The sequence below is a fragment of the Triturus cristatus genome, chromosome 4_2, assembly GCF_964204655.1.
Source record: "Triturus cristatus chromosome 4_2, aTriCri1.1, whole genome shotgun sequence".
NCBI classification, from domain to species: domain Eukaryota; kingdom Metazoa; phylum Chordata; class Amphibia; order Caudata; family Salamandridae; genus Triturus; species Triturus cristatus.
The window spans coordinates 113,028,435-113,044,894 of NC_140586.1; positions in this window are offsets into that span (position 1 = coordinate 113,028,435).

A 16,460-nucleotide genomic window follows, 5' to 3' on the forward strand; every position below is an offset into this window, starting at 1 on the left:
ATGATGTTATGCATATTTGTAGAGTGCACTCTCACCCAGGAGGGTATCCTGGCGTTGAGCAGGTGTGTGTCTAGTTAAAGCTAGGGGCTAGTGGGACTACTCAACGAACCAGATGTTCAGCTTTTTGGAGAACTCAAGAAGTGTGGAGGCGGTGCTTATGTGTAGCGGCAGTTTGTTCCACACTTTAGGAGCGATGTAGAAGATGGTACGATTGCCAGATCTTGTTTTCCATATGTGCGGGGTGTGTACAAGTAGGCGCCCACAAGAGTGGAGATGTCTGGAAGGATTGTGAAAGCATATGCGGTTGTTGAAGTATGCTGGTTGAGCATTGTGTAGTGTCTTGAAAGTGTGGGTGAGGAGTTTGAGTTCTTGTAGGAGAGTAGGATCTGCTTCACATGGGTACCCCCACTTTTTGCTGGTGTTTCACTGTTTTTCGACCTTAGTCTGGCTGTGGCCCTGCTAATCAGGACCCCAGCCTAGCTGCTTCCTCTCTAAAATGGTTTCCATGTGCATTAGGTACATTTCTAATTGGATTCTGGAGTGCCTTATAAGCCCCTAGTATATGGTATACTATGTGCCTAGGGTATAGGTACCTCAGAGGCCTACCAGGGGCTGAAGCATGTATTATGCCACCCCTGGGAAGCACTCCAAAATGACACCACAGGTCTGCTACTGCAGCCTGGGTAAGGTGGTGCTTGCACCCCTTACAGTGGTATAGGCTACCTATATCACTACCATTGCACACACATATAAAACCTATAAGTCACTCCTATGGCAGGCCTTAACAATCCTAAAGGCAGAGTGCTTGGTTTTTATGTGAGAGGGTGCCCCTGCATGAGCAGAGCCCCTCTGCAGCGTTCGGAGTACCTCCTCTGATGCTGTTTGTGGTGCAGCCTGACCATATACTCTTAAGTGCATTATAACCTCGCAGTAAATGCTAACTTTGGACTGGTTGCACGGAAACATGGTGTGTTTGGTGTCAAATGCTTTGGAATACTACCCCCCTGCCAGTTCTGGTGGTGGAGGTAGCATTCCACCCTTCTAGAGGGAGAGACATGTTCACACTGGTCTAACCCGGTAAAGACTTTCTACAGCCCTGGCATCACAAAATGGATGCCACGGACACAGACACGGGTCTGGCCTCCTGCTGCTGACCAAAACTCCGGCAGGGGAGGCCTGGACAATAGGTTTCCTGTCCCAGGGAGGTGTAACCACCTCCCCAGACAGGCAGATGTGTATTGGGGCTGGGCGGGAGCACTCTCTGGTGCTTTGAAGTCCTGCACTGGGGGCACACTTGGTGTCCCTGTGCATAGTCCAGTTCAAACCAGTTGCAGGGGCTACCTGCCCCTGCTCTGGTGCGAAACTAGACAAAGGAAATGGATGTAACCACCCCTCTTTCCAAACCCTCCCATAGGTGGGTCCCTAGAGTATGTCCAACCCCCAAACTTTGTATAAGTATGGGAACCCAGTCCTTGAGACTTTAGATTACCCTGGACGAAACTCTGCAACATATATCCTGGGCTTTCGACGTTCTACTTTAACTAGAAGGCTGAAGAGATCTCCCTTGGGGTCAAGGAGTGATTCCCCTGCTTGGCAGGCACCAAAGAAGCAACTGTCCAGTCTGCAATTCTGAAGCTCCCGCCGAACGCCGAAGTCTCTGCATCCTCAGAGGTAGATTTCCAGACTTCCCCAAGGCTACCCTGAGCCCATCGCAAACCTGAGGCCCGTGGCTATCGTGGGTGATGTGGAACTGTGACCCTTGGACACCGTGATCTTTTGCTGGTCCATCATCTTCCTGGTCTTCCTTGAAGTTGTGCTTTGGACTCCGAGTAGCCCCAGCCTTGAGCACCTCCTGCACCGAAGATTTCTGGCCTCCACTCCGCGAGTGACCCGTGGGTCAGTTTCAAGTGCGACCACTTGAGGTTCCTTCGCGATTGCTAGCCCATTGGCTAGTAGGTCCACACAAAGGCAACTCCTCTTCTGATTGGGCTTTCCTGGTTGCTCCAGACGTGCCCCAACTTACCCTCACTGGGTGAGTCCCCCAGACCTTGCTGGTCTGCACCGACGTCCTTTTTCTATTTCCAAGTGACTTGCCGTTGCCAAGGCTTGTTGGGTCCAATCTGGTCGCCGACACCGCAGCACTCAACAGTCTTTGTGGGACAGCTCGAACCCAGCTCCTGGTCATCGTTGACGCCTCCTGGACCTCGTGGCTGAAGAATCAAGACACCCATCAACTCACCTGAAGCACCCGACAACTGTGGGCATTGGACTATCTTGCCCCTGGTCACTGGTAAGTAACCCAGACTCTGTCCCCTCTGCTTTCAGGTTCCTTCCACCCTCGATCCAGCCTTGGATCGCTTCATACACTTCTCCTCTTCTCGCAGCAGCACTTCCTGAGCAGCTTCCATTGAAAACAGCGACGCGACCCGACACCATTTGACACCTATGCACCCGGCTTCCCTGGGTGAGGTAACTCGAGTACTCCGGTGCTCCCGTGGGTATTGGCCCTAGACAATCAATCAATCAATCAATCAAGCATTTGTATAGCGCGCTACTCACCCGGAGGGTCTCAAGGCGCTTGGGGGAGGGGGGTCCGCTACTGCTCGAACAGCCAGGTCTTGAGTTGCTTCCTGAAGGAGAGGTGGTCTTGGGTCAGGTGGAGGTGGATGGGGAGGGAGTTCCACGTCTTGGCAGCCAGGTAGGAGAAGGATCTTCCTCCTCTTGTGGCTCTTCGGATGCGGGGGACGGCAGCGAGGGCGTGGCTGGTTGATCGAAGCTGGCGGGTGGGAGTGTAGAAGGTCAAGTGGTCGTTGAGGTATCTTGGGCCTTGGTTGTGGAGAACTTTGTGTGCGTGGGTGAGGAGTCGGAACGTGATTCTCTTGCTGACGGGGAGCCAGTGCAGGTTTCTCAGGTGTACGGAGATGTGGCTGTGTCGGGGAATGTCCAGGATGAGGCGTGCTGAGGCGTTCTGGATGCGCTGGAGTCGTTTCTGGAGTTTATCTGTGGTTCCGGTGTAGAGGGAGTTGCCGTAGTCCAGTCGGCTGGTGACGAGGGCCTGGGTGACCGTCTTCCTGGTTTCGGTGGGGATCCACCGGAAGATCTTACGTAGCATGCGTAGGATGTTGAAGCATGATGCGGAGACGGCGTTGACTTGTCTGGTCATGGAGAGGGAGGAGTCCAGGATGAAGCCCAGGTTGCGTGCGTGGTCTGTTGGTTTGGGTGCGCTGCCAAGGGCAGGGGGCCACCAGGAGTCGTCCCAGGCAGAGGGTGATGATCCCAGGATGAGGACTTCCGTCTTATCTGAGTTCAGTTTCAGGCAGCTGTTCGTCATCCACTCGGCTACGTCTTTCATCCCTTCGTGTAGGTTGGTTCTGGCGGTGGCGGGGTCGTTGGTGAGGGAGAGGATCAGCTGGGTGTCGTCGGCGTAGGAGATGATGTTGAGGTTGTGTTGGCATGCGATGGCTGCGAGGGGGCTCATGTAGACGTTGAAGAGGGTGGGGCTGAGTGATGATCCTTGTGGTACGCCGCAGATGACTTCGTTGGCCTCGGATCTGAACGGGGGTAGGCGGACTCTCTGTGTTCTTCCGGCGAGGAAGGAGATGATCCATTCCAGTGCCTTCTCCTGGATTCCGATGTTGTTGAGGCACTGCACTAGGGTGCGGTGGCAGACCGTGTCGAACGCCGCGGAGAGGTCCAGGAGGATGAGGGCCGTTGTTTCCCCGTTGTCGAGCAAAGCTCGGATGTCGTCGGTGGCTGCGATGAGGGCGGTCTCGGTGCTGTGGTTGGCCCGGAAGCCGGACTGTGAGTGGTCGAGGGATCCGTTCGTCTCGAGGAAGGCGGCCAGTTGTCTGTTGACGGTTTTCTCGATGACTTTGGACGGAAAAGGAAGGAGCGAGATGGGGCGGTAGTTTTTGAGGTCGGTGGGTTCTGCTGATGGTTTCTTCAGTAGGGCGCTGAGTTCGGCGTGCTTCCAGCTCTCTGGGAAGGTGGCGGTGTCGAAGGAGGCGTTGATGATGTCCCGCAGGTGGGGTGCGATGACGGAGTCGGCCTTGTTGAAGACGTGGTGAGGGCAGGGGTCGGTTGGAGATCCTGAGTGGATGGAGTTCATCGTGCGGATGGTGTCTTCGGTGTTGACTGGGGTCCAGGCGCGGAGGGTGGTGGTGGGGGGCGTTGTTCCGGTCATAGGGCGCGTTGGCTGTGTGCTGAAACTGTTGTGTATGTCTGCGAGCTTGCTGTGGAAGAATGAGGCGAGCGAGTTGCAGAGGTCTTGCGAGGGCGTGATGTCGTTGTTTCCGGCGCTGGGGTTCGAGAGCTCTTTGACGATGTTGAAGAGTTCCTTGCTGTTGCGGGCGTTGTTGTCCAGTCGTTCCTTGAATGCTGATTTTTTGGTGGCGTGGATCAGCTGGTGATGTCTTCGAGTGGCGAGCTTGAGGGTGGTCATGTTGTCTGTAGTTGGGTCTCTGTGCCAGGCTTTCTCGAGGGCCCGGCAGTTCATCTTGGAGCTCTTGATTTCGTCGGTAAACCAAGATGCTTTCTTGGTGCCGGGTCTGGCGGGGGGGGGTCTTCAGTGGAGCGAGGTCGTCTGCGCAGTTGCTGATCCATTTCGTGAGGTTGTTGGCGGCTTGGTTGGGGTTCGCTGATCTGGTGGGGGGGTTCTGGCTCAGGGATGTGGTGAGCTGGTCGGCAGTGATCTTGTTCCAGCTTCTGCGGGGGACCAGTTGCGGGTGGTGGTGAGTCGTGGTCCTTCTGAAGCTGAAGTGGACGCAGCTGTGGTCTGTCCAGTGGAGTCCGGTGGCGTGGCTGAAGGTGATGTCCTTGCTGGAGGAGAAGACGGGGTCGAGCGTGTGGCCGGCGTAGTGGGTGGGGGTGGTCACCAGTTGCTTGAGTCCGAGGTTGGCGAGGTTGTCCAGCAGGGTGGTGGTGTTGCGGTCGTTGTTGTTCTCCAGGTGGAAGTTGAGGTCCCCGAGGAGGATGTAGTCAGCGGAGGGGAGGGCGTGCGGGCTGATGAAGTCGGCGATGTCTTCGCTGAATTGTGTGCGAGGTCCCGGGGGTCTGTAGATGAGGGTGCCTCTGAGGGTGGTCTTGGGGTCGGTGTGGATGTGGAAGTGCCGGTGTTCAGCGGCTGTGAGGGTGTCTTCGGAGTTGGTCGTGATGCGGATGGTGTTCTTGTGGACGATGGCGATGCCTCCTCCATTCTGGTTGGCGCGGTCCCTCCGGGTGATCTTGTATCCGTCCGGGATGGAGATGGCGATGTCAGGTGCTGAGGAGGCGTTCATCCAGGTTTCCGTGAGGAAGGCGACGTCTGGGCATGTGAAGGAGCTCCACCCCTCCACACCTCTAAGTCCAAAAGGGTTCGCTCGTAGTCATCCTCTAAGTGTCCTTAAACTCTAAAATTCCAACCGCAACTTTCCCCATAGAAGTTAACGGCGATTCGCGGCTGTGTTCTCACACTGCACGCGTCCCCTGTGGGTCCCCTGTGTCACTACCTTGGGTGGTTCCTTGTGGTCCAAGCACTTCTACAGGCTCTAGGCCTTGTGTCTAGTTCAGTTGTGGTTCTTATACCACTTTATTGGTATATGGTTTGGTACGCCCCTAGGGCCCAAACGCGTATTTGTGCATTTACTGTTGAATACTGACTTGTAACTTAAGTACTTCGAACTCCAGCCTGATAAAGAGACTAGAGGGGTGTGTTTTATCTTAAATACATATATTTTAAATATATACCTGGTGTGGTTGTCCTTTCATTTGGTCATTCAAGAGATTATAGACTGGTAAAACAAGCTGCTTTACATTCCTTCAAGACTTAGCCTGAAGGCTGCTCTCTATAGCTACCACTAGGATAGCTTTCAATAAAGGGTGTCTTTAACCTATCACCATAAGGGGTTGTTTGGACTGATACAAAGTGCCCACTATAACTAGTGGACAGCATATATCAGGCCAACATCTCACAGTTGTGCTCATTTGTGTCTGGTGAGCCAGTGGAGCTCCTTCAAGTGTGGTGTAATGTGAGTGTGGCGTGGGAGGTTGAGAGTCATTCTGGCCACAGAGTTCTGAATGGTCTGCAGCCATTTGGTGAGTTTGGTTGATCCCATTATAATGGGTGTTCCTGAAGTACAGCTTGCTTGTGACGTGGATGTGTGTGGGAGTTTTCAAGGTACTAATTGGGAGTAATTTGAAAATCTCCCTCGGCATCTACATGGTATAGAAGCATGAGATGGAAACGGCTTTGACTTGGGCGGGTAAGTTGAGCTTGTAGTTGATGACAATCCCAAGATTCTTGACATGGTTGGTAGGGGTGGATGTCGGTCCTAGTACTGCTGTCAACCAAGTGGAGTCCCATGGTGAATGCTCTTCCTGAAGATCACAATTTCAGTCTTGTCGGTGTTCAACTTGGGACAGTTGGTCTCCATCCAGTGAGCAAATTTAGTCATGCAGACATTCAACTTGATCTGAGTACTGGGTGTCTTGTCCATGAAGGAGAGAATGAGTTGCATGTCATCAACGTAGGAGAGGATGTTGATGTTGTGAGAGCAGATGATTCTGACTAACTGGATCATGTATGAGTTGAAGAGGGTCAGGCTCAGGGAGAATCCTTGCAGAACTCCACAGAAGAAGTTCTATACGTCTGAGGTATATAGATGCCAGGCTGACTGACTGGGTCCTTCCAGTCACGAAGGAGCAGATCCATTGAAGTGCAAGTCCTTGGATTCCAATGTCCTGTAGGCATTGGATGAGGATGGGATAGGAGACCATATCAAACACTGCAGAGAGGTCCATGAGGATGAGGAAGGCTGTGTCTCCTGTGGCCAGGGTAATGCTGATGCAATCCGTGGCAGCAATGAGGGCAGTTTCTGTGCTGTGGTTGCATCTTACACCAGACTGAGTGGCGTCACTGAGTTGGTGGTCATTGAGGTGCTTAGAGGTGCCCATTGATGATTTTCTCTAAGACTTTGAAGTGTAGCAGGGAGAACAGTGTGTAGTTGGTGAGCTTTAAAGAGTCTGCAAAGAGGTCCTCTGGTGCAGTGGGAATAGTTGGTTCGATGGGGCCCCAGAGTGGATGGACTTCATGGTGAAGGCAATTTCTTCTGGGGTGATGATGGGCCATGTGATTAGCATTAGTTCTTTGGATAAGTTCCGGAGTCATTTGGCGAGGTCTGTCAGGTCTGGCTGTGGGTTTAAATTGTTGTACATGGGGTAATTTTGTTGTAGAATTGAGAGGTTGTAGAGGACCTGCGAAGGGAAGATGGAGCTGGAGGCGTCCACTGGTGAGATTAAATCTTTCACGATGGTAAACATTTCTTTGCTTCTGTTGACACTGGCAGCAATGTGGTCCACTAGAGCAGCGCATTTGGTGTTTAGGATTATTTGATGGTAGCTTTTGAGGGTGGATTTGAAAGTGATCCTGACTGCATTGTCCTGGTTCATTCTCCATTTGCTCTAGTTGTTTGCAGTGGTGTTTTAACAGTTTGAGATCCTCCATGTACCAATTGGCTCGGGTCAAGATCTTGTTGTAGTGCTGTATTTGAGTGGGGGCCAGCAAGTAGGCACAAGAGATAATACAAATGTTGAAATTCTTGATTGCATGGGGGTCTGTTGCTGTGTTCACATCGGTGAGTGTTGAGAGCGATGTTCCAGTCCTTTTCAGTACCCCCGTAACAGTTCTGGAAGCTTTTCTGGCAGTGGTGTGTATGTGTTGGAATTGGATGGGGTTGCTGAACTTGACAAGACCTGGTATGTCCAAGAGACTGGTGTGGTCTCGTTGACTAGGAAGCTGCCTAAAGCTTTAGAGTCTTGTGTTCCATTGACAGTGATCAATGAGCTCCTTCTCATAATCATCATACTGAGGAAAATCTAGATCAGTATTGTCTAGAAAGGCAGGCATTAACAAGATGGCAGACTAATTAGATAGCAGAGGTGCATACCCCATTCCTATTTTATTTGCTAATATATTGCTTACCTCTTTGTTGTGACCTACTCCTACTGCACACAGACTTCATTCAGGGCCTGTGCTCAACCCTTATACATACCAAACACCCATTTGTTTGCCTTCGCCACTAAGATGTACCCCGACAAAAAGAACTGGTGGTTGAAGGGCACTGTGAACATCTTTGCATGCCCAACCTGAGCTGTGCAGCTTCTTTGGTCATACACAATGGGGTGTTGGCTGCAAAAGTACTCAACCATCATAAATGTACAGTCTTATTTGTACCCACCCCTGCTTTTACCCCACTCCCATTTTCAGTGAGGGTTAGCTGCAGCAAGGCCAAGGACACCGCTACATCCCAATACACCCATCCCAGCTGCACACAACCTTAAGCCAGGGCCTGGGGACGACCCCTTCGAGCAGCCAAGCCTGCTATGCATGTCCTTTGCACATCGGAGTTTCCATAGGTTCTTGCCCTCTGCAGTGTTTTGTGTTTAACTGCGGCTAGGGCCCTACCATCACTGCAAATGATCTTCAGCCGTGGCATCAGGGGCTAGTCAAATTGCCTGCCCTTTGGTCGAGCCTTCATCCATCCCTTGTACACACCAAACCCCAACATGCCTAGCTCCTACCCAAATGTCCTGAGGAGCACCACTTGGATTTTTGTTTTTTACATTTGCTTTTGAATTTGTACATTCTGGATAAGGTGTTGGATTTTGAGACCCCCAAGAGGTTCTGCGTGGTCCAGGGACTCTCTAGGATTTGCAGACCCATCCTATGCTTCACAAGTCTAGCCAAATACTGGCAATTCCTGCCATAAGAACGAATATGTAAAACAATGTTGTAATGTAATGCAGAGCCCCTAGGGCCAGCCCATGTAGGTCTGGGGGACTGGGTGTGCTCACCCAACCCTCCTAAACCCTGTTTTTCCCCCCAAAGCACCGCTCGGCTCAGTGCAGTGAGTAGGAAATAGCAGTGGTGACAGCAATATTTGTGTGAAAGCCAGATATTTTGAGTACTCAGATTTTTGTTTCTGGCTCTTGGTTCATTAATCCACAGTGACAAACTGGCACAAATATCTGACATCCAATGGCATGCCTTTAAGGTTTTATGGATTTGTAGACTCAAGAATCCATGGAAGATCTGTGAACTAATGGCCAACATATAAAATATAATTTAACCATTCTAAGCCTTTTTGTAATCCTAAAATCTCTAAAAATACTGACCTGATTTACACCAAATCAAGAAGAGGCACGCCCCTGACTTAGCTTAATGCCAAGTTTGGTGTATTTCTGTTAGGTGTAGAGCAAACTGTCCTATGGAAGATAATATGGAAAGTGCTCATTTTTCAACCCCTCTCTCTTTGTTTTCTGTAAATTCTTCAAATAGTGAGTAAAGCAAAGAAAATCACCTATCCAAAGGACAATCACTCTTTCCATTCATTAGATCTTTGTTTCGACCAGAGAAAGTGACCATAAAAGCATGTACAAAAACAACAATAAAATAAACATAAAACAGTTGATCACCGATTAAAAGTACCTATTTCATACATTAAAAGACTGGAATGTTAAAAATCAGATAAAGCAAGTGTCAGAACAACATAAAATTGCACATTTGACACCATGACATCAGATTTTAAAAATAAACCCACTCTTAAACAGAGTGTCTCTGAACTGAGAGACTGGAGGGGAAATGTAGCTGATCTACAATTATTTATCTTGGTTTTCCGAACAGCTGGGATAAGAAATCCCTTTGACAGTTCTCTGTAATTCCTACACAAAAACAGAAAGTGCAAAATGGTTTGATAAGAAGATTCATCATAAGGACAGCAGCAAACGGCAGAAACATCGTATTGCCCTAAGGGCCAACACAGCTTCCTTCTGACAAAGCCCAGTCACAATCTAGTAAGGAGTGATCTTTCCTTTGCTTTATTAACTAACTCAAGATGTGGTTCTATTCCAGGACAAGTTTGGATCAGCGCATAGCTTCAAAGGGTGTCGGAAATTGCGATTCGACTCCTTGACTCTAGATCATTACCGCAAAAAGTGTTTCCTTACCCACCCTATATCCTTTTTCTTGATCGAAGATGTGTCAGTGAATAGGGTAGGTCTTCCAAGAGCTGAGATGTTCAATTGTAGGTACAGAAACCATTGTATGGAGCGGGCCTGTTGCACACCCCAAACAGTCCTCGATGTTGTAGGAAAGTAGGTTCTGCTTCTTATGGTTACCCCCACTTTTTGCTTGATTTTACACTGTTTTTGACTAGTCTGACTGGGATCCTGGTAATCAGGACCCCAGTCTATCTAGTTTCTCCCTAAAATGTTATGTATGTACTCAGGTGCACTCCAGAATGGATATGGGTACCCTTGTCAGTCCCTAGTATATGGTACACATGTACCCAGGACATAGGTACCCCAAAGGCCTCCAATGGGCTGAAGCATGTATTGTGCCACCCATGAGACACCATGCGAAATGGAGCTACAGTCCTGCCATTGCAGCCTGGGTAAGATGGTGCATGCACCACTTACTTTAGATATAGGTTTACTATATCTATAAGTTACTACACTTAAAACCTATCAGTCACCCCTCTAGCAGGCCTTGACAATCCTGAGCGCAGGATGCTGGGTTTTATGAGAGAGGGTGACTCTGCATGAGCAGAGCCCCTCTGCAGCCTTTGGAGACCATTCTCCCGGGTTGTCGGTGACGCAGCCAGACATATAGGTAGAGGTGCAATATATGCAAGCATAAAATGCTATCTCGAAAATGGCTGCAACACAACATGTTGTGTTTGGTATCAAACACCTTGGAATCATACCTCCACACCGGTAACTGGTGTGTGAGGTATGATTCCACCCTTCTGAAGCAAGCTTCGTGGGGTCACTGGTCTTCCCGGTACCAGCCTTCTCGACCTGGGCAGCACAAAATGGTTGCTGCCGACCAGAGACACATTTCTGCCCTCCTGCTGCTGAGCCAAGCTGGAGCAGGGGAAGACAAGACAATAGACATCCTGTCACAGGGTGGTGTGACCACTTCCCAGGCAGGATTTAGTGTATTGGGGCTGGGTGGGTGCACTTCCAAAGTGCCTGAAAGTCTGCATCTGGGGTACACTTGGTGTCCCTGTGCATAGTCCAGTTCAAACCAGTCTTGGGAGCCGTTGGCTCCTGCTCTGGTGCGAAACTGGACAAAGGACATGGGAGTATTCTTCTCAATGTCCTGACCCTCCCCTGGGAGGGTCCCCTGAATCTGTCCAACCCTCACCCATGGGTTTAAATGGGCTTACCTGGCTGTAGGACCCTAGGTATGACGTAAACAAGATTCTGATCAAGAAACCACTGACCTTCGACCATCTGGACACTCTGGACTTCGCTGAACTTCGACTGGGCCCGACTTCATCTCCCTCTCCGTCCAAAGCCTCGTCTGTTCCCGTGCACCATACAGGCTCTGTGTAGGACCCGTGGAGCATCAAGGACAACTGAAGTATCTCCCTTGGGGTGAAGGAGTCACTCCCCTGTATTCACAGGCACCGTAATGCAACTGACCAGTCTGCTGATCCTACGCTCCTGCAGACTCCGCAGGCTCCAGCAACACAGGAGGTTGGTTCTTACGTTCCTTGAGGTTGAGCTGCCCTCTCACCGTATTTGAGGCCAGTATCCCTCGTGGGACTGTATAAGCCGAACCCCTGTGCACTGCATACATTTGCAAGTGCATATGCTTGCTGGCATTCCCAACTAAGTGCATTGGGCTATCCATAGTCCCAACCTCTGCTCACATTTTGTAAAAAGGACTTTAGCCTCCTCACACTCTGTGACCTGCAAGCTGTTGTTTTGTGAAACTGCTAGAGGTCCCCTTGCGACTCCTGTGACTTCGGCCTGTGGGTCCATTTGAGGGACAACACTTCTTTTCTTGAGCTTCCCTCGTTGCTCCAGGCCTGCCCTGACTCCCCTTACTGTGGTGAGTCTCTTGGCCCTTGCTGGGCCAGACCGTGACCGTCATCGACCTTATTCGCGGGTTGCCGCTGCCAAGGCTTGTTGGTGCTCCCGCCGGACACCAACCCCTCAGCACTCGACATCTTTTGTGGGACAGCTCGTATCCAGCTCCTGGTCATCCTCGAGATCTCCTTGTCCCCGTGGCTGTAAAGTCAAGGTCTCCATCTTCTCACCTGAAGCACCCGACATTGGTGGACATTCGTCTACTGAGCCCCTGGTCACTCCTGAGTGACCCAGTCTCTTTCCCCTGTGCTTTCAGGCTCCTTCCTTCAAGAATCCACCTGTGGGTTCCACCTGACACTTTTTTCTTTCCAGTAGTGGCATTTCTTTGAAAACTCCAGTTGAGAACGACAGCGGTTTTCGACGTTACTTCAACCCTATGCACCCGACTTCCCTGGAATAGGTAACTCTGGTACTTTGGTATCCACGGGTGGGGTGGCTCTCCAACCTTCTATGTTCTAATGGGTTTCTTCTTAATCCACTGGGAAGGGTCTTTAAACACTAAAACTGCAACCACGACTCTCCCTTTAAATTGTAAGAAGCACGCATTCGTGTTCTCACACTGCACCCGTCCTCCGTGAGGTCCCTCCTTACTCACCTTTGATAGTTCCTTGGGGTCCCAGTGATTCTACAAGCTCTAGACACTGTCTTGACTCGAGGCATGGCTCTTATACCACTATTTTAGTATATGGTTTTGTCTTCCCCTGAAGCCCACTGTGTATTAGTGCTACTTACGTTTGCCTCCGTGCTACAGTATTGTGTGCTTTGTGTTTATCTGCGTGTAGCAGATACCAGAGTCGGATTGGTAACGGGGGTACTCGGGCAATGCCCAAGGGGCCGGTATCCCAATTCCAGCTGCGGGCTGCTTTTTTTAGTAGCATTTGGGTGGTTTCTGCATTTTTCCATGCCGCAAGCGGCCCAGTGGGTGCCTGAGTGGCCTTTCTGGAGGTAGATGGGCGTCCATTACCTCCCTTATATCAACAGGCAGAGGTGTCACTCCCTTTATCTGGCTGGGCCAGCCCATTTATATATCCATATTGAGCGGGGGCAGGGGACCTGAGCAAAAGTGGCCTCACTTGTTTTCAGGTGTGCTTCACCAGTGTAAACTAATCCGTGCATTTTTTTTTAACAATCCCTTTTTTTTCAATAACATTTCGCCGAAGCGGTGTTTTGCGGAAAGGCAATATACAAATGTGGGCCACTTTCTTTTAGCGTGCCTGGGCCGATTTTTAATCCCAATCCAACACTGGCAGATACTGTGAGGTATTTAAAGTGTGTTATAATAATAAATACATATTTAGGTCTCGCCTTGCTATCGTGTAAGCGATCGCGAAGCGAGACTATTGTAAGGGGCTCCCAAAAGTGCTCCGAAAAGCGGATTGCATGGCGAGCACGCGCACAATCACGTGCATCGTGCCGTCATGCAATCCGTTTGACATCGCACTTCAAAGGGTCCGCTCCCCCGCCTGGAATGTGCTCCCCCGCCCCCGCCAAGCGCGCGCGCCACGCTCCGCCGGGCTTGTCTTGTTCTGGACTCGAGTGTGTGCCCCTTTTCCTCATATAATGGAGGTCTTGTCTACCCCGAGGTTTAAATTATGGCGAACTATGCCGCTTCCTTCCCAGATTCTTTCCCTGACTTCCTTACTTAACTTTTTTCTGCAGTATTTGCAAGACATTTGCAACTTTTTTCTGCTTCCCAGTATTTGCAAGACATTTGCTTACCCACGCCTTGTTAGACGCGAGGCATGTTACTTACTGTCTGATGTTTGCACACTTATCAATTTATCCTTGTACTGTAGTTATCTAATTCGTCAAGCATTTTCATCCAGGGCGCACTTGACTACCTAATATCACTACTCTATCCCGTCATGAAGCTCCAAACACTTTAATTTACCGAGCCTTATAACTCATGGCTACCAATTGCTTTCTTACAGTCCATCTCTCCCACCAACATACTGGGATTGAGGAGTTAAAAACGTGTGGACAGATTGGATTCTATTATGGTTTTAAACAATGAAGTATTTGATAACGTTTTTGCTTTTTAAATTGTTAGTTTTAATTAACTTAATAAAGTTATAAATTACACATACAGCGTCAATTTTTCTTGGGTGAAATTAGTTGGTTTTTTTTCACTGTCTCACGGTGCATGTAACGTAGGCGTTGGCGTCCCTCCGATTTCAATGGAATGCATTTCGATAGCAGATTTGGGGCTAGGGCTACCTTGAGTTTAGTTATATAGTAGTGAGTTTGAGGAGAGGATTATAAATGAAACTTTTGCATTGGCGTTCCTTGCATTACTGGACACGCTAAACCTCCTATCCCCATCAGCTATTTTTCCGGTCCTGCTAACCAATAAATATTTGGGTGTGCTGTAAGGACTGGCCGTCTTCCAGTCGCTCATAAAGTAAGCAAGATCTGCGATGGGCACATGTCGCTATGAGAGGGATGCTGTTTGGTAAAGTCCTCCAAGGTTCCCATTCAGTGACCTAAATAGATTTAGCAGGTAAGCGTTGTGCCTTTAGATAGCGTACTGAGTTGAAATAGTGTCTGCACGACACTGCTGCACGCAGCACACTGCTGCACGCCTCACACTGCTGCACGCCTTACACTGCTGCATGCCACACACTGCTGCATGCTGCATTACTCACTGCTGCATGCTGCACGACACTGCTGCACGCAGCACACGGCTGCACGCCTCACACTGCTGCACGCCTCACACTGCTGCACACCTCACACTGCTGCACGCCACACAATGCTGCACGCCTCACACTGCTGCACGCCGCACACTGCTGCATGCCACACACTGCTGCACGCCACACACTGCTGCACGCCGCACCCTGCTGCACGCCGCACACTGCTGCACACCGCACACTGCTGCACGCCGCACACTGTTGCACGCCACACACTGCTGCACACCACACACTGCTGCATGCCACTGCACGCTGCACGCCGCTGCACGCCGAACACCGCTGCACGCCGCACACCGCTGCACACCGCACACTGCTGCATGTCGCACACTGCTGCATGCCGCACACTGCTGCACAAAACACTGCTGCACACCACACACTGCTGCATGCCACACAATGCTACACGAAACACTGCTGCACACCACACACTGCTGCACGCCGCACACTGCTGCACGCCGCACACTGCTGTACGCCACACACTGCTGCACACTGCTGCATTACTCACTGCTGCATGCTGCACAACACTGCTACACACAACACTGCTGCACGCCACACATTGCTGCACACCGCACACTGCTGCACGACACACACTGCTGCATGCCTCACACTGCTACATGCCTCACACTGCTGCATGCCTCACACTGCTGCATGCCTCACACTGCTGCACGCCACACACTGCTGCATGCCTCACACTGCTGCACGCCTCACACTGCTGCAGGCGTCACACTGCTGCACGACACACACACCTGCACGCCACACACTGCTGCACGCCACACACTGCTGCATGCCGCTGCACGCCACACACTGCTGCACGCCGCACACTGCTGTACGCCGCACACTGCTGCACGCCGCACACTGCTACACGCAACACACTGCTGTACGCCACACACTGCTGCACGCCACACACTGCTGCACGCCGCACACTGCTGCATGCCGCACACTGCTGCATGCCGCACACTGCTGCACGCCACACACTGCTGCACACCACACACTGTTGCACGCCGCACAATGCTACAAGAAACACTGCTGCACACCACACACTGCTGCACGCCACACAGTGCTGCACACCGCACACTGCTGCACGACACACACTGCTGCACACTGCTGCATTACTCACTGCTGCATGCTGCACGACACTGCTGCACGCCGCACACTGCTGCACGCCGCACACTGCTGCACGCCGCTGCACGCCACACAATGCTGCATGCCTCACACTGCTACACGAAACACTGCTGCACGCCACACACTGCTGCACGCCGCACACTGCTGCACGCCGCACACTGCTGCACGTCGCACACTGCTGCACGCCTCACACTGCTACACGAAACACTGCTGCACACCTCACACTGCTGCATGCCTCACACTGCTGCACGCCACACACTGCTGCACACCACACACTGCTGCACGCCTCACACTGCTGCATGACGCACACTGCTGCACGCTGCACACTGCTGCACACCGCACACTGCTGCACGCCACACACTGCTACACGCCACACACTGCTACACACCACACACTGCTGCACGCCACACACTGCTGCATGCCGCTGCACGCCACACACTGCTGCACGCCACACACTGCTACACGATACACTGCTGCACGCCTCATACTGCTGCACGCCACACACTGCTGCACGCCACACACTGCTGCATGCCTCACACTGCTGCACGTCACACACTGCTGCACGCCTCACACTGCTGCACGCCTCACACTGCTGCACGCCTCACACTGCTGCATGCCGCACACTGCTGCACGCCGCACACTGCTGCATGCCGCACACTGCTGCAAGCCACACACTGCTGCACACTGCTGCATTACTCACTGCTGCATGCTGCACAACACTGCTGCACGCAGCACACCGCT